Source organism: Alexandromys fortis, unplaced genomic scaffold (assembly GCF_014885135.2).
Source record: "Alexandromys fortis isolate MF-2015 unplaced genomic scaffold, M_Fortis_MF-2015_v1.1 scaffold_39, whole genome shotgun sequence".
Taxonomy (NCBI): domain Eukaryota; kingdom Metazoa; phylum Chordata; class Mammalia; order Rodentia; family Cricetidae; genus Alexandromys; species Alexandromys fortis.
The window spans coordinates 10,056,882-10,079,145 of record NW_026067918.1 but is presented as its reverse complement, the minus strand read 5'-3'; the positions used below and the strand labels follow the sequence as shown (position 1 = coordinate 10,079,145).

The following is a 22,264-nucleotide window of genomic DNA, read 5'->3' as shown; positions in this document are numbered from 1 at the left end:
GCAGGAAGGCGGGCCAGTAAGTACCACACAGACTTGTGCAGGCCTTGGTTACACTGTCCCTCCACCTCCAGGGGAAACACTAAACTCAAGCTGACTTGACACCTACATCTTCAGCGAACTCAGCCCTGGCCATCTCTGGACTTATGGCTTTTCTCTCCATTCTATTGGCGTGGCCATCAGGAGTGAAGCCGGGCTTGCGCTTCCTCTCTGCGCCCTCCCCAAGCTTGAGTGGCAGGAAGGACAGGAGAAGGCTTGTAAAGCCAGCTCCAGGAAGGAGGCACGGGACCACCCCAAAGGCAGTGGCTCTACTGCATCAATCGCTTCCTGTTTCTCTGCCTCCATAGGGTGCAGTCACCTCATTTCCTGGCATTGGGGGGCGTGAGGCACTAAACAAGAGAATCTTGTAAACACACCAGGAGCTTTCAGAGAGTCCACATGTGTGTGTCCCCAAACAATGACACAGGCAGGCCCTAGGGGCCAGTGCCTCCCATCAGAAGCATCCCCAGTGCAGGTCAGGGCCACAGTCCTTTCTCCCCAAGGCTTCCAGAGTGCCAGCTCCCCACTCTGAAACACTCTTCTCGGTTTCTAGCATCTTTAAATAAACAAAGACGGCGCAACATCTGGCCCCAGAACCTGTGGCTTTGGGGCCGCTTCCTGGAGAAGGACAAGGGGCCCTGCTTTGCCGGGCAGCGGTTCAGGCCTCCTCCACGTGACTGAAAATTGCTTCCATCTGTCTGAGACCCACTTCGCCCTGCCCCCACCTCTCTCCTGAGCGGTGAGAGGAGGAAGGGCTGTCCCCCAACCCTCTCTAATCACCCCCAGTCAAGGAAGGCTTGCCTCAGCCCCAGGTGGCCCTTCTACATACATCAAGGTTCGTAGCAGAAACTCAAACCAAACTAAACACTCAGCCTGCCAGGGGCCCTGCTTGAGAAATAATAAGAACACAGTAGAGCCCCAGCCTTCCCCGGGGCTCTGGAAGCTCTTCTGGCAAACCCCTGTGACCCTTCACACTGGGGGAGCCTCCCTATCCACCTGCCTGCCTGATTGGGAGGTAGACCCTCCACCCAGGCAGGGTTGCCTTTGTGATCCCAGCCCAAGGTCTTCAGGACTGTGAGTGACCGGAGCCCTTCCCAGACCCAATGTCCTATCATCACCCACGTCAACAGACGCGTCCTGAACCTGCACAGCCCAAGGCACAGCAGCTCCTGGCCACTTCCGCCTTTAGAACAACCTGCGGTAAAATTTAGCATTTTAGCGCAGGTCATGAGGGTTGGGCTTCGTACCTTGTAAGGACACTCCACACTGCCCTGACCGGTCTCCTACCAGTCTCAGGCAACGTTCATTCTGTCTAAGATCCTTGGATAAGCAGGGGTGGATAATCCCTGACTTTTGGCCTGTTTCTTCCAGAGCAGTGTCGTTAAGGTTCATCCATGCTATAGAATGGCCTTTTAAAGGCCAACAATATTCCTTTAATGAACATTTAGTCTTTTTTTTAAAAAAACCTCAATTCATATGATTTTAATTTTTAAGACACTTATTTTTAATTATATGTATGCATGTGTGTTTGTGTATGGGTATGTGTGCCTGAGTACAGGAGCCAAAAAAAGGCCAGAGGAGGACATCAGATCCCCTCTGGCAGCTGTGCGATGCCAGATGTGGTGATGGACTCAGTCCTCTGGAAGAGCAGCATGTGTGCTCTCAACTGCTGAGCCGTCTCCAGGCTCAGCACAGGGAGTCTTTTATCTATGAGTGATTGTTTCTGGTTGGCTGGTGTGAATACCGTGGTGTGAACACGGGTATGCAGGTGCTGTTGCGAGCTTAGGCTGGCTCTCCTCTTCTCCCCACACCTCTTCCCCTCGGGCCCTCTCTTATACACAGTCTGCCTTCAGATTCACGGATTCCCCTGCCTCGGGCTCCTGAATAGTGTGATTCAGGCATAAATCACCATGCCCAGCGAGACGGATTTGGACAGACACTCGGATGTGAGCTGTTCTATTTTGAATTTTGAGGAACCAGCGAATGCATCCACGTGACTTCCAAGCACTGGAGACTGAGCTGGTGCAGGAAGGCTGCACTGTAAGACTCTATTGTAGCTGGTTTCGGGTTTAAATCCCCATATGTTCCCAGCAAGAGTGCGAGGCAGCCCAGAACCCCCACTTCACAGAGGGGACAGCGCTATGCACTGACCCTTTTCTGAAACACCTCTGGATGGCCAGATGAACAAGTAAGACCTTTGCTGAACTTCTCCCTCCAAGAACCTCCCCTGCGCCTCACCTGGGTATGGACAGTGAGTCCTCTGACATCTTCCCTCTTCAACCACCCAAGGCCGCAGCCTGCTCAGGGGGCATCCTCACACCAGCAGGGGTGAAGGCACTTGCCACCAACCCCCATGAGCCATCTCTGCAGCTCACAAGGCAGAGAACTGGCTCTCTGACCTCGACATGAGTGCTGTGGAATGGGTGCATGCACACGCAGACGCAGACATGCACACAGAGACAGACGGCAGACAGAGTGCTAAACTGTTCACAGATGCAATACACAATGGCGTGGCAAGCGTATCTGAGGGAACACCCCTCACCCACAAGGAGGGGTAAAGTTACGAATGAAAAATACCATACTGAGGGGCTGGAGAGACGCTCAGAGGTTAAGAGCACTGACTGTTCTTCCAGAAGTCCTGAGTTCAATTCCTAACAACCACAAAGTGACTCACAACCATCTGTAATGAGATCTGTTTTCTTCTGGCCGGCAGGCAGAAATGTGAGCAGAACACTGTATACATAATAAATAATAAATAAATATTTAAAAGAAAGAAAAATAGAAAATACCATACTGAGCTACAGAACAGATACTCCAAGGCATGAATGACTACAGGAAGCCCTCAGAAGAGGCAAATGCACAGGGGCAGTGGAAGAGGAGATCATTTAATGAGTGGAGTTTCCCTTCATGGTGATAAAACTGTACTGGAATTAGACAGAGGCGGTGGTTACATGATGGCATGAGTAAACACCACTGGAAGTGTTTGCTCTTCATGGTTGGGGCGAGGGAATGAGGGAAGGGGGCGGGCACCAGGCAGGAGTTTATAGCACAGCTGGACAAAGGGTCCAGTCAGGCCACCGGCCAGCACACGAGCTCAGGACGCCTGAGTCCCAGATGCTGACACTCAAGCTGAGGCCCTTCGGCAGATGCTAACAGGCAATGTCCTGAGCAAGTGGCCTGTCATCGCCCAGCCAAGGGTGTTCCTGAGGGGGTGGCCAGCCACTTTTGGGAGACTGACAGTGTCTCTGTGGGTGCCACTGTGCACACAGGTCCCATCCACCTCCTCCAGACACCTGCGGGAAGCCCCGCGTTTTCTCCAGTTGATGGTAGGTACAACTGGGCCCCAAGCCACCACCATCTGCAGACAGACTTATCCACTTAGTAACAAATTCTCCCCCACCCCAGGTCCTGTCAAAGAGGACAGGATTATGTCACCCTTTACACTTACTGGGACAGGGCCATGGGCCACCGACCTTTGGGAGGGGCTCCCAGAAAGGATGGGACCACAGCTGACCTTGACCCGCTTGGCCACAAGAATGAAGGCCCAGGCCAACAGGCTTGTAAGGACATACAGGAACCAACACCCAGGAGCCACCCATCTGGCTTCATCCTTCCTGCTGGCCTCGCTGGTCAGTGTTCCAGAACTGTCCACTCCCTAACTGAACCTTTGCCTCCCTGGCCAAATGTGGGAACCGCTCTGCTGGGCAGGAGTATCTGTGTGGTGCATGGGACAGCCCAGCCGCTCTCTCCCTCCCAGGACAAAGCTCTCAGAAAGTCAGTGTCATTCCCTGATCTGGCTCCAGCACAAGCCACGCCCAGCTCTTAAGAGCCAATACTGTTGTCCTCACATACCTTGTTCAAGCCCTACCCCTGTGGCTCAGCAGAAAACAGAGCTAACCAGTCCCTAGCATCAGGCATGACCAGTGGGGGCTACTGAGTACCGAGACACCATTCCTTGCTCCATCTGCTGGCCTCCCAGGCCTCTGGGGCAAGAAGGATCCGCACCCATCGCCAAAATGTCAAGACCAACCCGGATTTGTGGTATATGAACACCCCCAAATATACCACATCCTCTCTGGGTGGATGTTCTGCCTCAGGTCTCAGTGTTGGGGTCTCGAGCTCAGCCCCTCTCTGGGCCCCAGAGGCTGAAGGCAGAGCCCAGGATTGCCAGAACCTCCCACCCAGCTGGCTGGACAGGTCTCTCAGGGTAATGTCACTTTAATTCAGTACAGTCTGAGAAAACACACCCCAGGGCCAAAGGGATGGACGCGTTCTTCAACACCAACTACTCTAGGCCCCAAATAGGGCTCCTGACTCCAGGGTTCTCCTGGCCTAAGAGATCACATATCCAGAACAAACAGGCCAAACCAAAACTCTCTATAGGACCCACACCTGGAGCAGACATCAAAGTGTCCATTTAGGATGAAACTCCACTCCAGGAGACCCACAAAGGCTCAGAGGTAATTGTGCCAGGTGTGCAGAAGTGCACAGAGAGAGGAATGAGCCAGCTCAGAAAAAAAAAAGGTGTGTGTGTGTGGGGGGGGGAATAGCCACACGGTGGGAACCTGGCACATGCAGAGGTGGGGGACTCTGGAGCAGAAACTGCCCTGGAGAGACAGCTACCAACAGTCATGACAAGCGTGACTCCATCTCCTCAGAGCCCAGGACCATGACACCGAGTCATTCAGCAAATACATACCAAGGACTTAGGAAATACACACCTAAAGCACTAGGAAGAAGGTGAAAGGTCAGGCTTGGGCAGTGGGTGGAGGGAGCTTTACCGGCAAAGGCTCTAGATGGAGCCAGGACAACCCCCACAGGTAATAGCTCAGCGGTACAGGAATTTATGTCACACAAGGTGAAAACGCAGGGGCTGGGAGATGACTCAGCGGGTAAGAGCACTTGCTATGGAGTGATAAGGATCTGAGTTCAAGTCCCCAGCACTCATGTAAAAGTCATGCATGACTCTACGTGCCGTGGAGACAAGGCAGCCCAGAAACTAGCTGGCCGGTCAACCAAGTTTAACTGACGGAGCTTCAGGATCATTGAAAGACCTTGTCACAAAAAAACAGACGGGAAGATGCCGATGTGCTCCTCTGGTTTCCACATGCATGTACATCTGTACACACATACACACACACAGAGACGGACACACAGAGACATGGACACTTTAGGGAACACATGCATGTACATCTGTACACACATACACGCACAAGGACACACACACACAGAGACACGGACACTTTAGGGAAAACATGCATGTACATCTGTACACACATACACACACACGGACAGAGACACGGACACTTTAGGGAACACAAAAATACTTAAGCTCATAGACCCAACTTAAGAGATAACTTGTAAGCCTCACGTGGTGGTACATGTCTGTAAAACCAGACACGGAGACAGAATTGAGAGTTCGAGGGTAGCTCTGGGCTACGAGTGAGTTCAGAGCCAGCCTGAGCTACATCACGAGGCTGTGTCTCAAGAACACCTGGGGCTAGCAGGGCACTAGCTTTGCACACCCAGGGCCTGGGCTGCATCCTCAGAAGTGAGGGGTAGGGTGGAGGTGGGGGGTAGGGGACATAGAGGGTGGGGCGGGGTACAAGGGCAGGCTGGGCTGAGTAAGGGTCCATTGCCTGAGTTACCTCCAGCTTCCTACGTTTTACACACACAGACCATCTGGGTCAGCGGGTCCCGCGTGGGTCAGCGGGACCCGCGGCTGGAGAGGAGGGTGAATGAAGAAGAAACAGAGAGCTAAGGAACATGGGAGGAAAGTCGGAGGAATCCGTGTAAGGAGAAGGTGGGCTGATCCTCCTCCTAGAGAGAGCAGGCTTCACTAGGCTGTCCCAGCACCGGGCTGTCTCCCTGAGAACTGGGTCTTTTCCCATCTTCTCAAGGCTGCCCTGTCCCCGCTGACTCCCTGGAGCACCCTGCACGGCTCATAAATGTCACAGGCGGCTTCCTGTCTTGTTCCAAGGATGGAAACACCGCATACAAATGATCGAATTTTGCAAATTCATGTGCCCGGTTTCAAAGGCCGGATTTTTAAAAAGCACATGGCTCATCTAATTTGATAAGTAAGTCAAAATCGAATTACACTTCACACTTTGTTTGGGGCAGGAAGTGTCTCCTTGGAGTCTGGTTAAGAACATGAATGCCAGAAATATGAGACTCCTCCCCCTGCCCCCTCCCACCAGACCCCACTTGGAAACCCAACACAACTCCTTGGCCTCTGCAGAGAGAGGGCTGGGCAGAGGGAGAGCTTCCCACCTCTCCCAGCTGGAGGGCCTTCCCCAGTCCAAGTTCCAAGAGGGGACTTAACACTGCCCTGATGTGGTTTCCGCAAGCTGTTCTCTGCTGGGAGATGCCCGTGACCCTGCGACCAGTGAGGGCCTGGGAGGGACAGAGAGGCTCCCCTCAGTCCCACCGGCTCCTCTTTCATTCAACAGGGACAGGGTGGGGAGGTGTGGAGAGCAGAGGCCCTAGGTATCCCAAAGATGGGAGTAGGGTCCCCCCACTTTGGCTGCCAGCCAAGCTCCCCTCCCCCAACCTCCCCTCTATTGTGGGGAGGACTCTCAAGGAGTCCTGTATTTCTGCCAACGTGGTTTCAATTGGCCCCAATCCACAGAGGCAAACTTGGACCAAGTCCAGGGGCGCCCCACCCCCTCTGAGGAGGCCTCTTCTGGTCTTCCTTTTCAATTTCTCACTAGGCAGGGCCTATTGAGACATCAATCTTAGCTCAGGGCAGGCTCCAACCTGCAAGCCCTCCTCATTCATTTCCTCAAAAGCCACTGCAGACTTCCACCACCACACCAAGGCCCCCGCGGAGCCCCCAGGTTCCTGGGTCGGAGGGAGGTCCCTCCTTCTGGCCCCATCCCTGCAGTAGTCTGCCACAGGGCAGAATCAGGAAGGCAGCCCTGACTCTGTTCGCCTCCAAGAATCCCTAACTGCAACAGCTGCACCCAAAGATCCGGCCCTACCTGGGACCCCACTGAAATGTTCTCCTGGCTGCTGGGCCACAGATGCCCTTTGCTCTTGGCAAATGTCGACGGAGAGAGAAGGGGGTGGAAGAGAGCACCCTCAACCACCCCCGCCCCGCCACGGACTGGTGGACACTGGCCATTTATTACAAGAATTTCCTCTTATCAGTGATGTCCCCCAAGGGGAGAGGGGACAGAACTGCTTCCCTACCCTTTGACCCCTCTCCTATCAGCAGGCTGTCAGCTGTTGATATACACCAGAGCTTGGGGGTTGTGAAACATGGGCAAAGGCTCCCCCAATTTATGAAGTCACTTGAAATAACAACAAGCAGACAAAGTCCCCCTGCCAGAAATCCTGTGGACAAAGGCCTCACCCCAGAGATACCAAGAAGGTCCCATCTGTGCAGGTCTGCTGAGACGGATGAAGGGTGATGTCTGGCTCACCCTTGGAGCGGGGAAGGGACTAAAGACAGAGTCTGAAGGGCCAGGCAGAGAGAAGCTAGTCCGGTATGGTGCAAGGTAGCCTGACCACAGGACCCCTTAAAGAAGAAACCTCTGACTGTCCAAGAAGGCAGAACACAGAGATGAGTGGCTCCCACCTGTGGCCCCAGATCCCTGTCTTAGTGAGGCTCTAACACTCAGGAATTCCAGCCACTCGTCTGGGGACCTGCAGACTAGTGCATGATCCCTGTGTCTCAGCTTAGAAGGTGGCCCACCCAACTGTGTCTGCCTCAAGGAGGACTTTCAGCTGCCTAAAAGTCTTCTCTGAGGAGAGTCAATGGACTGAGTGGGGCAAATGCATCATGACAGCCTATGACAGTACCCAAAAGGACAAGCCAGCAGTGTCAAATACTACCTGAACTGAGGATAAGGACGGGTGGGTGGGTGGGTGGGTGGATGGATGGATGGATGGATGATGGATGGGTGGGTGGGTGGGTGGATGGGTGAGTAGGGGAATGGGTGGAGAGGTGGGCAGATAGTTAAATGCTCATCGTGGCTCAGTAGGCAAGTTCCAGGGCTCTTTGTGCCAGGTCCTGTACAAGGGAGGCATTTGCTATATCTATGGCCACAGCCCCGTCCAGGTCTGTGTGTACAAGAACCACCTGGAAATGTGCATGACCTCTGACCCCATCTCCTCACTACTGGAAACGGCACCTTCACGCCATCCAGCCACTACATCATGGTGCCCTTCCTTGCCATCACCACAAATCCAGGCAGGGCCTCTCGTTCAAGACTGCATATGCTGTTAGCTCTGACATCCTATCTCCCAGGTGCACTGAGATCACACGTTCCTGCACGTCTGTACCTGGCTATGACACAGGTCCCAGGGAGCCAAACTCAGCTTGTGCTTTACCCACAGAACTGTCGCCCCAGCCTCAGAAGGGCAGTTCTGACACACACCCTAATCTGGCTCTGTCTCTGCTTCAAACCATAGCTGGTGTCCAAAGCACCCAGGGCAACACAGGAATCCAGGCCCTTTACCTTCTCCCACCTGTCATACCACGGGACGGTGGGGCTGAGTGAATAACTGAGTTTCATGCCATTGCATCCTCATGCACCAAACGAGGCGATATCCTCTCACGAGACAACGAAGACGCAGGGTGACAGCTACAGAACCCACGACTCACGCAGCTGTTGTCAGTAAAATGCACACTCCACCCCCCTCCACTTTCCAAACATACAAACGCCTTCCAGTCTCCTCTAAGATCTTCAAACAAGGCTCCTCAGCGTCAGCCTGTCTAGAACATTCTTTCCCTGCTGCTGCTGGGACCCGCCCCCCCCCCCTTCTCAGGGCTGCTGATCTATGCTGGTGGGTTTTCCTGCTTTCCTGTGCTGCACAGTGCGCAGTAAACATGCCTTGACTGTTCGTGACAGACCAGCTTCTCACATCCGAGACGCAGGACACTGCGAACGACTGGCTGGCTGGCTGGGCGCTTGGCGTGACTACCTGCTTCCCTTTCCTCAGGACCTTCTCTTTCTGTGTTCCCCCATCAGCCTGTTTGCACACCCCCACCCAGGCCTCCTAAACAAAGTGCTCACTCGTGCCTTCCCGGGGCACGTGTGTGCGCACACGCATGAATCTCCATGTGCGCTCCGGCACCCAAATGTGATAGTAACAACTTCGGATGCTGTCACCTGTGGGAGCTGAATAGAGTCCAGGAATAGAGCATACTAAGGAAGAGAGGTCCCAGGAAGCTTAAATGAGGGTCTAGTGAGGAAAACTGCTCAGAAGTATTGATGGGGTCAAAGGTGAGATGAGAGACTGGGGGTCAGGGTGGCCCCTGGCTGGGCTTTAGTCCTATCTCCTCTCGTCACCTTAACACCAATGCCGGGGGCTCAATGCCGGGGTCTTGGGAAAGCACTCACAGCAGGGTTCAGACCTGAGCCCTGAGCGAGAGAAGACACCACAGCAGGGCAAGCAGGCAGCAGTGGAGGACAGGGTCCTCACCTGGGCCTCCATCACCGAGAACACTTGTCCCATTCAGTGAAGCCTGGCCTCCGATGCCCCATATCGGGATTGTGTCACATGACCATCAACTAAGCACTGTCTAGAAGAAATACCACTGCTACCTGGTTCTTCCAGAGACACTGATGCTTTGGATATTTTGTAGCTAGAGCAAGGAAAACCAGGAGACAGTATGTCTGGCAGCCCAGATCTCAGCGCGGCTCACACAGGTTGCAAAGCGAATCAGTGGTTGAGACATAATAAAGAACTCAATGGAAACAACCACCCCCCCCCACACACACACACACACATCAAGCCGGGCCATTGGCGCTGCCTGAACAGTCACTGGGCAGACTTGCCTTGTGTGTGTGGCTCTCTACAGTCTACCAGCCAGTCACAGTCACTGCACAGCTTCACACAGCCACCCTCCCAGTCCGTATGCAAACGGTAATTAGCGACATCACAAGAAGGCCGCGAATAACACGGTTCTCAGAACCCAACAATGACAGACCGCTCAATGAGGAGGTACAGGGGTCTCCAAACTGCTGGGGTCCACCATACCCCCTCCCAGCTCACATCCCCAGCACCCTCAGCTTCTTCCTCCACCTCTTCCCAGAACCAGGACTGAGCCAGACCTATTACGGGATGTAAGCAACCGACCTCCAGGAAAACTGTGTGGCCTCCACTGGATGGTCCTCAGCCAGAGCCGGAACCTGCAGCCTGGGAGCCTGTCTTCTCCCAGGGCCCCTTCAACCCTGGCTCTGGGAAGGAACAACATTCATATGGTAATTTCTCCAGGAACAACAAGGGCTGGAGACAGAAGGAGGGGCCCTGGCAAACTTCTGGAAGCTGTGCCCAATGGGCCTTCCAAGTTGGCTGTCCCTAAAAAGCGGACACAGGGGTGGGGCACAGTCACAGAAGGATGGGGGTGCTGCAGGTGGCGGGGAGCGAGGGGGGAGCACGAACTTCACAGTGCCTGTGGTTGGATGGTTCTCATTTATTTTTTGGTTTACTCTGTGGTGGTGGTGATGATGAGGGTAACCAAACAGTCCAGAAATGCTCCCCACAGACGGTGGCCCCATGGACACCAAGCTCTCCTGCATACATACACTGCACCTCCCCTAGGAAGGCTGCTTCCCTGGGTTGAAGCCTGCAAGGTGTGGGGGGGGAGAGTCCATCCTCACCTCACCCCACCCCATCTAGACATCTTGATCAGATGAGCTTTTTCTGTCAGTTAAAGAATTAAGGTTGGAAAAATCTCCGGTGTAAGGAAGAAACCGAAAGTTGACTGTCCTTGTGTATCTGCGGCTCCTCTCCCTCCATGTCTGTGTACCAGGGACCTAAGTCATAGTAGGCCCTCCTGTCCACTTCTCTCCCACTGTACCAGCCATCAATCCTGGCCCACCGCCTCCTGCAAGGAAGACAGAACACGCGCAGCCTTCAGCTCCCCTTGCCACCACTTTCTGGGCCCTGGACTGGCAGAGGAATCCAGAAATCAGGGGCCTGCTCTTTGCTTCCCACCTGTGCCCCTCACAACTCCGCAGCCTCTGGGGATACAGGGAGGCTTACGGCACCTTGAGGGTGATCCCTCGAGAGAAGGAGAGGGAGGGGGCTGCTCAGAGGCAGCTGGAGCAAGCATGGTGCCCCTCACCAGGCCAGGGCCATCCTCAGCTACCTGGCTCAGAAACACTGGTCATGTGACCCAGCAGTTTCCCAAGAGAGGTGGAAACAGACATGGGATGGGGGGAACCTGTGCTCGATACTCATGGCAGAAGCACTCATAGTGCCCCAGAGTGGACGCTGGCCTAAGGGTCCTCATCTGACAGCCATGGACACAAAATACGGTCCCACCCTGCAATGGAGCATCCTTCCTCCACGAAAAGAGGTACAATTGCACAGGGAAAAAAACCAGCACACGTGTGGCTCAGGTCTATGGAGGTTCAGGGACCCAGTGGGCACCCCTGAGTGTGTGAGGGGGTTGTCCATCCTTTCTCTACTTGCTTCTCTAGAGAACTGTGATGCGCACAGAATCTGCTGGCCTCACTAGACAATCCTGCGCTTAAGACTCAGAAGTGCGAGGTCCTTCTCGGCTACATAGTGAGTTTGGGGCAACTAGGCTACATAAAACCCTGTCTCAAAAACAACAACAACTGTACGATGGCCTGGCAGTGTGCGCACATTCTCAACACACGAGCGGGCAGTGTCCACCTCACCCATAGCTGTCCATGCCCAGCCTGCAGCCCCACAGGGACAACCTCCCCGTGTGCAGCCCCCGTGAGAATGGGCTCCGAGTGGCTTGCCTTCTCACCACCCCCCTCCTCGTGGTCATGCTCAGAAAGGTCTGTGGATTTTAAAGTGTCCCTGTGTGCCATAGACTGGAGTCAGTCAAGTCCCCAAAAGACACTTTTAAATAAAGGAGGGCAGCAATAGAAACAGCCAGGCACACAGGAAAGGGCTAATTGTAGGTTCCAACGTCTCTGGGCAGTAAAGACACTAGGGAAAACCTCCTTCTCATTCCTGTTCCAAAGACTAAGGGCCCAGGCCTTGCAGCTCTCTGCATCCAGAGTCGAGGGATCCAGAAGCAGGGGCTGCTGGGCCCCCAACAGGGGCCTTGAACCCCAGGAGGGCATGACCTCCTCCCAGGAGTGGGGTGAGCCCCCCACCTGTTAGGGCCACATGACACCAGAGGGAGAGGTACCTCCGGATGGTCCAAGGTTAAATGAACAGAGGGACTGACTTAACAAGGCACAAGGTGGGGGTGTTCATAACTTCCTATACTACCCCAAATTCCCAGGCCTCTCGGGGCGTCAGCACCCCCAGCTCCCATGCACCAGGAGTGGAGAAGGCTCTGCTGCTGCCTCAGCAGACAGACCGACAATGCCGCCCAGGCAGGGAAGCCACCTGTGTCCGTGTCTCCTCTTGAATCTGATAAAGGGCCTGGCTGGGGGCAGCAAAGTCCTCCCAGACAGAGACCTGGTCACAGTCACCTTGGCTTGTCCTACATGGGACAGACGCTCCACGGCCCTTCATCTGTGAACCAGGGAAAGCAGAGCAAGGTGGCTGTGTCCCCCGGGGCAGCCTCAGGACACTACAGGAGGTGCCACCGGGAGTCCAGACTACAGTTAACACTGAGCAGGCTAGGAGGCGGGTGCAGGAGAACAGCTGAGCACCAGTCTGGGAGCAGCATGGCTGTTCCCGGGCGAGGTCTGAGGGAGGGTGAGGGGGGAGTGGCACTTGGGACACCAGCTTTCAAAGTAGCCATTGGATGTGGGGGCACCCCCGACATTTTCTTACTTGCTTTCCAGGATCTGGGGACCCACACTCTCAAAGTTCTCCTCCGTCCCCTGAACACACCTATGCTGCCAAACCCTGAGCAGCCCCTCCCCGCCCTGCCCCTCCCCGCCCTGCCGTCTCACACCAGAACTATCTTGGCTCCATCACAGTTGAAATCTTAGGGCCCCAGGCGCCACCTCCACGTTACCCAATAGGTGCAGAAACTTCTAGAAGACCTATCTTGTGTGCTTGGTGCTCAGCAGCAGCTGCAGCCCAGGGCACTTAGACCTCTACTCTCCATATCCTATGTGAATAGACTGGACTAGCTCCATTCACCCCGGGAACGCTTCACAGAGCTGCCGCCCAAGTCAACCACATGAAGTTAGCAAGAGGAACAGAACCTGGCCTCACAATTCCGAAATGTCTACGTCCTGACGTCATGTATATCCTTGGGGGAGAGCACTGAGACCAGGTCTCACCATGTAGCTAGGTCAACTTCAAACTCACGTTCTTCCTACCTCTACCTCCAGACTGCTAGGGTGACGGGTGAACCACTCCAGTGTTAAAGCTTGCAGTGAGTTAGTCTCGAAGCCAGCTTGGTGCCAGAAGCTCACAAGACACTGGCTGGGTCCTTCAGGGACCTGTTGCATGTCCCACAGCAGAGGCAGCCTCAGTACCTTGACCCTGGTCTCCTGACCCACAAGGGGTCTCTCAACCACCCTGCAATGGGTTGGAAGCTTCTGCCCCTCCCCCACTCTCTCTCCTCTTCACCTTCCTAAAGAAACCTTCACTGGAACCAAACCAGGCTCCCACGTCTTGACTTTAGGTCTTCCATGTTGAGCTAACCCTACTTTATCAAGGTTTCAGGCTTTACCCAGGATGTTCCACTCTCTGAGAGCTGAGCCACCCTCTTTTCTGCCTTCCAGGGTTCTCAGCATCTTTGGGGTACTAAGTATAAGAGTCAAGGTGGGTACCCAATAAACCTGGGTGGAAAATACACTGGAGAATGTCATAACTCTGCCACTGTCCAGAAGGGCCTGGCATGGTAGCGGCTGAACTGATAGCCAAGGGTCCAACTCGCAGGGACAACAGCCTCCTCCCTACTAACACACGTTCTGCACTGGGCACGCTCCAGAAGTCACTAGCAAGAGGAAGTCTCCTAGATGCCACTGGGTTCATTGGGTCCCTGGGAGCCAGGCCAACCTTCCCACATGGAGGCAGAGACACAGAATCAGCCCCTCAGGTTGTTGGGGATTTTGACTCTGCCCAGGGTGGCTCAAAGGGGGAACATCATTCACAGCCTAGCCAAGTTTGCATAATAAGCTTGGCTTATCCTTTGATAAGGAGGAGGCTCAGGGCTGGGGAGTCACTGGGCCAAGGGCTTCCGGCAGAAGCATGAGGATTGGAGTTGGATCCCTCAGAACCCACACTGAAAGACGGGTGTGTGGTGAGCCCTGGTAATCCCAGTAATCCCAGAACTGGGAAGGAGGCAGGTGGGTTCTTGTTCCCGGACAGCCAGCCTGGCTGAGTGGGTAAGCTCCAGGTAAAAGTGATGAGGCCTATGCCAAAACACAAAAGTACAACGAGATAGCCCCCAAGCACACATACACACACGTGTGTGTGCACACATACATGCACACATGTACACACACCAAGCAGAAAAGCCAGGCACCCCTACAGAGACATCAATCACCAAGCCACCAAGCTTCAGTTATGGGAGAAAGGCAGGGAGGAAAACCTCCCACAAGGTCCCTAAGCTAACCTTGGTGGAACCACAGAACATTTGGATCGAAGCAGAAAATCTGAGGTCACACAAGGCTGGCCATTCATTCACTCAAACATTAACCAAGTGAGCACCTAGGTCATCCAGAATGGGGACACAGAAATCGATAAACCTTAGTGGCCACTGAGAAGGGCAGGCAGGACACTAACATCGCCACCGAACAGGAGGGCCAGCAGCTGCAGCCACATTCAGGGCCAGACCAGGCCAGGAGACCTGTGTGGCACTCTAGCTGGAGGAGGCTTGCCTGGCAGGACCTATCTTATCTCCCCCTCCAGTGGTGACAGGCACCTGGAACGAAGCCTGGGAGATAAGAGATCCTGATAAGGACAGAGTTCTGAGAGTGTTCCACTGTGAAAACACAACTGTCCCCACGACCTCTAGTGACCAAGGCATGCTCGGGGCCCAGCACCCAAATGCAGGAAACCCTGCATGGTGGCACACTCCTGTCATTCCAGCACATGGGAGGCTAAGGCAAGAGGCCGGCCTAGGTCACAGAATCACCAAAAAGGAGGCGGAGTGGGGTCCTCACTTAGCATGGGGTGCTTACTTAGCATGGACGAAGCCTTGGGTTCGGTCCCCAGGAGGATCAGAAGTACAGGCCATCCCTGGGCAGAGAGGGTAGTTTAGTCCCTGCCTCAAATGACTCACCCACCGATCAGGGCGGATGTCAGGCCCAGGATGGGGACCTGCAATTGACTGAGTGTCAGTGACTTGGTATCGGTCCTCAAGTGGCCAGCACCTCAGGGTGCCTCTCCCCAACAGCTCTTGGCTTCAGGAAGATGCTAAGCAATTAGAAGGGGGTTGAGTCCAGGTCAAGATCCACCCACTGTACACATATTAGAATGTCTGTAAAGGGTACCTAAACCAGCTGCCCTAGGCCCACGGCCAGTCAATAGCCTTGTACCTTAAAGAAAAATTTTAGTGTGCATGTGTGTGTGTGTGTGTATGTGGTGTGTGTGTGTGTGTGTGTGTGTGTGTGTGTGATGGCACAGTGCATGTGTAACGGTCAGAGGTGACAGTTCTCTCCTTCTATCCTGTGGAGTCCAGGGACAGAACTCACACCGTCAAGGCCGACAGCAAGCATCTTGTTTTGTTTTGTTTTTCGAGACCGGGGCTTTTCTGTGTAGGCCTGGTTGTTCCTGGAACTCACTCTGTAGTCCAGGCTGGCCTCGAACTCGGAGACCTGCCTGCCTCTGCCTCCTGAGGGCTGGGATTAAAGGAGGTACACCACCACGACCCAGCGTGACAGCAAGTATCTTGGCCCAGTGGGCCATCTCACGGGCCCCATGGGTTTGTGTCTTTCGCGACCCTTCCTAAAGGAAGCCAAGGCCCCAGCCGCGGGAAGAAGTGAGCTGGGTGCAAGAGGAGGGTGAGCTCATCTCGCAGGGGTGGGCAGTGGCACCGGATGAGTGCAGACAGCAGCTCAGGGAGGCTGCAGGGAGATGAGATCAGGCTCCGTGGTCTCAGTACAAAGCACTCTTGACCTGGTTCCCAGCCCGGGATGGAGAGTTCCTCTGGGTGCATAGCAGAGAGCAGACTGAAGAGGCCGGCGAACCTCCAGCACCCTCAGGCACCAAGGCAGGCTCAGCATGCAGCCAAGTGGGTGGGGTGGGGATTCCTGCAGCGGCAGAAACCCTGCAGGCGGAGGTCTGCGGGGCAGAGTGCAGAAGTGCCCACCTCCCCAGATGCAGGCAGAAGCCCCCAGCCCCACTCCACTCACAAAACGTAGAGCGTGCAGCTCTGCAGAGCAGCCACCCTGAGAAGTCCTCCTTGGGAAGGAGGCCAAGGCTCAGGAGTTCCTGAGGGCAGGTTTCTACCTGCCCGAGGAACAGAACGGGCGCTCAATAAACAAATCAAAGCTCGATGCTGGGAGCGGAGTCTGAAGAGGTGCCGGCTACAGGGGGAGTTGGCTGGAAACACCTCTAAAGACCAAACTGGAGGAAGTCGGACGCTCTTGGTGGAGGACCTGGCAATAGTGGCCTAGTCTACGATGAAGGTAATGGTGAAGGTGATGGGGGGGGGGGATGGTAAGGAGGCAGGAGGCCCACCTAGCCTCTGCCCCAACAGCCACTGGGTTTTTTTTTTTTTTGCCTATTTGCATTAAAATAAAGCTGTTCTTCCCACACACACAGGGTCAAGGAGTGAGAGAGGAAGCCTAGAAACTTCCGGGGTGGTGTGGGAAAGCAGATAGAGACTGTGCTGTGTGGGGAACGGGAGAACGGAAATGGAGCCTCGGTGCCGGCTTCCTAGAGACCTTTGACACAGGCAGGGAATCTGTGCCGCCCCCAGGCTGCGGGGGCCCTCTCTGTATAAGGGGGCCTCGGCCCGGGCAGAGCAACCCTATCTGACAAGAGCATTGACATAACAGGAAGTCGGGGAGGATATTGTGGCAGGGAAGGGAGGGGGTGGGGAGCACAGGCAACGGCACTGGGGTTGCCCAATGAGTACCGAGCTCCTGCGGCCAGGTCCCAGAGCCCTTCCCACAGCTAGGGATAGAGGGTCTGGGGCTCAGAAGACTCCATAGGCCCAAGAAGGCTTCTCCTGGACTTGGCATGATGGGTGACGTCTCACACTTGCTCACGGGAGCTGGCTTCCACCTAGGGTCGTCACCACCCCACACACAGTAGGTTCTTCGTACCAGCTCAGCTGTCACCGTGATGGCCCACAAGGGCTACCGGGTAGACACAGTAGATGGCACAGAACCTGGGGTGAACCAATATGGAAATGACCAGTGGTCTGAAGGGGCGGGCCAGGTCAGTCACAACTCAGGACCCCATTTCGGGTCCTACCCAGGCATGGTGCTACACACCTATAAATCCCTGCATTCAGGAGGCTGAGGCAGTAGGACTGCTATGAGCTCAAAGCTTCCTTCTGTAGCTACCTCACGAAAGAGACCCAAGAAGAGAAGGATGAGCTACCTTTCCCAGCAGGCCTCGGGTGGAGGCTGGCTGCCTATCCAGAGGTTTAATAAGCACATTTTCCCTATTTGCTGAAAAGGAGCCCCTGGCTGCCAAGGGAAGCTGAGCAAGGCGAGTGATAGACATCGTGTAGAAATGCCCCAAGAGCCCCATGAAGCTAGAAGCCAAGTGTGAATGAAGGAGGCCCCACACCATTGCAGGGAACGTTGCTGTCCCCTGGATTTTCCACTTGAGATCCCAACCAAATTCCATCTCTGCCCAACACAGAGTGGCCAGAGCCCGCTCCTGCCCCCCCCCCCCCGGCGGTCCATTTTTCTCAAAGAAAGGAATCTCACACTTCTCTCGGGGAGCAGACATACTACTCCCCAGGCCTCTGACCAAGAGCCGGCAGCTTTTCCTAAGAACTGGGGTGGGGGGTGGGGGGTGCTTAGGCGGTCTTCCGGCATTTGCTGCTGTCCCTCTGTGTTTGGGTGCCAGCAACCACTCTCAGTGCTGGCTGGGGTCCCTTGCATGGTCTTAGCTGCAAAGCCTGTTGGAGGACACTGCCTGCCCTGGCTCTGACACACAGCACAGGTTCCAACACATGGCTCCAGAAGGCAGACACCCCCATCGCACATTCTCTAGCAAAACAGATGCATACCAAACCCCCACCCCACCCAGCAACACCCTCCTGGGCTCAGCACATCTCAAGAACCAAGGCCAATGGGCGGTACACATATTTGATGGTGGGGTCCCCATCACGGTTCACCCCTGCAGTCTCTGATTTGCCACCTTTCTACGAGCCGGCAGTAACTAGTTTCCAGCCAGCGCTGGAAGCCGCCCACTCTTAGAAGCTGATAACTCTGGGTAGAGAGATTTTTTTCAAGAAGCATCCAGTTCACCTCTCCTCCTGCCCTGGCTGGATATCAGAAGCCCCTTGTGGGGCAACGTGCTTCAAGACACTCCCATCTCTCGGCAGAGTTGGCCAAACGTTTACAAAAAGATAGCTGTGACCACACAAAGTCCCTTTTTCTTCTATTCTGCAATCGAAAATCTGGTTCCCGCGTGGAGACCCGGCATCCCGCCACCCATTCTCCCAGGAACCCAGAGCTGAGCTGCCAGCCAGAGCCCCCCAGGCTCCGGGGCTACCTGGATCCCAGTCCCACTGCACCCATCGGGGCCGGCCAGGCGGGCCCCACCACCTGGAGGCCCCCGGAGCAGGCTGTGAGAGGGTGGAAGAACAAAGAGCGAGGACTCACCCCAGCAGCTGAAAGTCGGGCTGCCTGGACGCTGGAGCGCTGCGGCCCGCCCACCGGGTCACATGGCTCGGAGCCGAGCAGAGGATCAAAGGGGCTTTGTGGCCTCGGAACAAGGAGCCTCCCAGAGTGTGGGGCAGAGAGGTAGGAGGGCTCAGGACGGCCTGCAGAGGGAGGCTTGCTGGGGAACTGCTCCGAGGGGCAGGGCGAGGGGACGAGGAGGCGGAGAGAGGCGCACCGGCTGCAGGCGACAGCGGCAGGGTGAGCCTAAGGCCTCCGCGCTCAACACACCAAGGAGCAGTCTGGGCCACTAAGAGGAAAATGACAGGGTACACAGGATGGACCTTGGAGCCCTGCTGCCCTAGCTTTTAACCTGTGTTTGCCCAAATCTGTGCCAGCCCAGAACCATGCGACCTCTTCCCAGCCAGGATGGCTTTCCATTGACCCTGGGCATGGTACCCGGCCTGGCTCCACCCCACACCCAGTCAGATAACAGGCACGCACCTTGGTTTTCAAGCAGCCTTCTGTGTTTTGGTAGGGCTCGCCTCCTTCTCCGAAGCCCTGACCCCCAGAGGCTTCTGGGCAACTGAGACAGCACAGGCACCCTGCTTAAGAGGGCTCTGCTGGCTGCAACCAAAGGAGGGGAAAGCAGGAGAAAAAGGCAAGACCCCGGGGGCTGGGGCTGGGGCTGGGGCTGGGCTGGGGCTGGCTCACCCTGACTCTCTGCTCTGGAGCCTCAGGGACTCCGAATTATTCTGACGCCTGCTTCTTCCCACTGCTCCCGATCCTCCTTGGGGGCTGGGCAGTGAGTCAGTAGTCTGCCCCTCCCACTCCTTACAGACCCCTGTGATGTTCTGGGACCCTGAGAGGGATGAGCCAGGGGGTCCAAAGATAGGGGCTGACACTTCTGGGGCTGGGGCTAGGGCTGGGCCTGGAGGATGGGATCTGCCAGACCCCATAACCTCTGACCTGGAATGAGTCACTCCCAGGCTCAGGCATGGCCATGGTGGCCCTAGGCCAGCTCCCACACTGGGAGTGCTGGGGTGGGATTGGAGGTTTGCTCAGAGCAGGGAGCAATTAGTTCAAGTGGAGAGGAGCCTTTGGTAACTCTGGAGGGGCCTCAGGGCCAGTGACAGATTTCCCCATGTGACTTCAGTGCCCCAGTCTGCAGGAACAACTGCCCTAAAGGCTCCCCGAGATATGCACAGAATCATATTCCACCCCCATCCAGCTCTGTTCTACCAGTGAAACACGGAACCCCCAGGCCTCTGGGCCATCATGCAGATCTTGGGAATCTGTCTTCCCTGTTTGGAGCTGATGCACCAACTCCAGTCACAGCTAGAACAGCGGGTCCCTTCAAACCAGGAGGAGCTCCCTGTCTAACAACTTCCTCCCACCCTCCTGTCACCGAGCCCTGGCAGTCCGTACAGAAAAAGATGGTGCGGGGTACGGGGGGACGGACTCCTATCAACCCACGTCAAAGGTGAGCACCCACTGTCCTGCTGACTCTCCCTCCTGGGGACACAGAACACAGAGCTTCCTCCCTCTGGAACCTCACACAGCCCCCCCCAGCTCTCTAAGGCCCCCTGTGGCAGCTCTGGAGATTCCAGGCCTGGGAAGTAAGCGGCACAGGGCGCCTCCTACTGCTCTGACCCTCATCTAGCGCCATTAAATGGGGGTCTCCAGATCATGAAGGGGGCCCCAGGTTATAAAGTGTCGCTTTCCCAAACATCCATCCGTCCATCCACAAGTTGAGAGGTTCTTGGCTCGCCCTGACTGTGATCCAAGTACCATCCGGCCCTCTGGCACAAAGCCCAAGATGCAAGTTACGGAAGGAGCCTTTTACACTTCCAGCTATCACAGGGGGAAACTGTGAGGAATCACGTGGCCTGTTTTAATTGATCTCACAAAGCCAAAATATTATCAGTTCAAGATGTCATTGACACGAAAATGGCAGAGATATTTCACACACTTCTTCCTTTCTGTGCCAAGATCCTGGAATCCAGAATGCATCTGACTGACTCCTCTGGTACACTCTCAGCAGCAACCAGGCCTGTGTCGGGGGCATGACAGCCCTGGGTGCTGGACAAGCGGTCATGACGGCACCCTGTTGCTCTTCTCACTGCAGGGTCACTGATTCACGAGTCTACTTGGAGTCCCTGGTCACTTCTGGAGCCAGATCTACAAGTCACATTTGGGGTGAGGGGACACAGCCCACCTAAACCCACGTCTCCCGTAAAAACACATTGAGGGACTGGAAGGACACATATTGTGAGCCTGGTGGTGGTGGTGCACACCTTTAATCCCAGCACTCGGGAGGCAGAGGCAGGCAGATTTCAGTGGGTTTGAGCCCAGCCTGGTCTACAGAGCGAGGTGCAAGACAGCCAGGGCTATACAGAAAAATCCTGACTTGGAAAACCAGAGGGGGGGTGGGGGAAGCACACTTCAGTCCAGAAGGAGAACCTGAGTTTGGTTCCCAGCACCCATGTCAAGCAGTTCACATCTGCCTAAAATCTCAGCTCCAAGGGGATCTGACTTCTCTGGTCTCTGCAGGCATCTGCATTTATGTGCATGTACCCACTTACACACCTGCACTTGTGCATGTACCCACTTACACATCTGCACTTGTGCATGTACCCACTTACACACACCTGCACTCATGTGCATGTACACACTTACACACACCTGCACCCATGTGCATGTACCTACTTACACACATCTGCACTCATGTGCATGTACACACTTACACACACCTGCACTGATGTGCATGTACCCACTTACACACCTGCACTCATGTGCATGGGCTATGCGAGACAGTCTCAAACACAGATCCCAGAGCAGTGTCCCCAAGTTCACTGTCAGGAAGGAGAGTTTCTCTTAAGGAGTCAACTCAATGAATGCCTGGCCACATACCCTGCAGACTGTGCCAAAGACACCATCAGCTCTCTACTGGATGGCCCTCGCATTCATACTAGTTTGAAGGGACATGAGACAATTAGCCCAAGTCACGGGGGTGGGGCAGCTGCTGGCCTGACTCACTGCATGTTCCCCTGTGTGGAGCTCAGAACTTTTTTTGAGTAGACGCCCCCTAAAACTTGAATCTGATGAAGACTTGGGGGTGAGGAAGCTACCTGGGGTCATGTACAACTGGATTCAGAAAGCAAGTGGGCACTCGGGCCAAGACCCCTAGAAAAGAGCGAGGGAGGAAGGGGTGACGGACACCCAGGCTACTTCCACCCCTGGCCTTCCGGAGCCCGGGTCTCCATCCACACACTGGCTTCCGCCCCATGCGTATCCTTCCAACAGCCAACTCATCAAGCTGTGTTTATTTATTCTAAAGTCACATAGGAGCACACTTTAAAAAGAATTCGGAGAGAGGGAGAAAGCAGACTAGTGGCGGCCAAGGGTGAGGGGTTGACATGGGGCTGGCTCCTTAAGATGTGGGGTTTCCAGAGCGGTGATGAAAAGATGCTGGCACCAGAATGGTGCTGGCTGCGCAGCACTCGGGCCACGTCTGCTATGGGCAGTGGTGGGGTGGGGGGACTATGGGCAGGGGTGGGATTGGGGGAGTATGGGCAGGGGTGGGGAGG

The 22,264-nt window shown here is 55.2% G+C and overlaps 1 protein-coding gene across 5 annotated transcripts in view; it reads right to left on the bottom strand.

Moving 5' to 3' along the window:
* Positions 1-22,264, bottom strand: part of Septin9 (septin 9) — a 156,979-nt gene that overhangs the window by 13,000 nt on the left and 121,715 nt on the right. The window contains exon 1 of one of the 5 annotated variants that reach the window (XM_050140070.1): positions 18,678-19,000. The exons of the other annotated variants lie outside the window; for them this stretch is intronic. The gene's annotated coding sequence lies outside the window, so the exon portion shown is untranslated. Of the gene's footprint in view, positions 1-18,677; positions 19,001-22,264 lie in introns of those variants that run through there. 5 annotated transcript variants of the gene reach the window in all.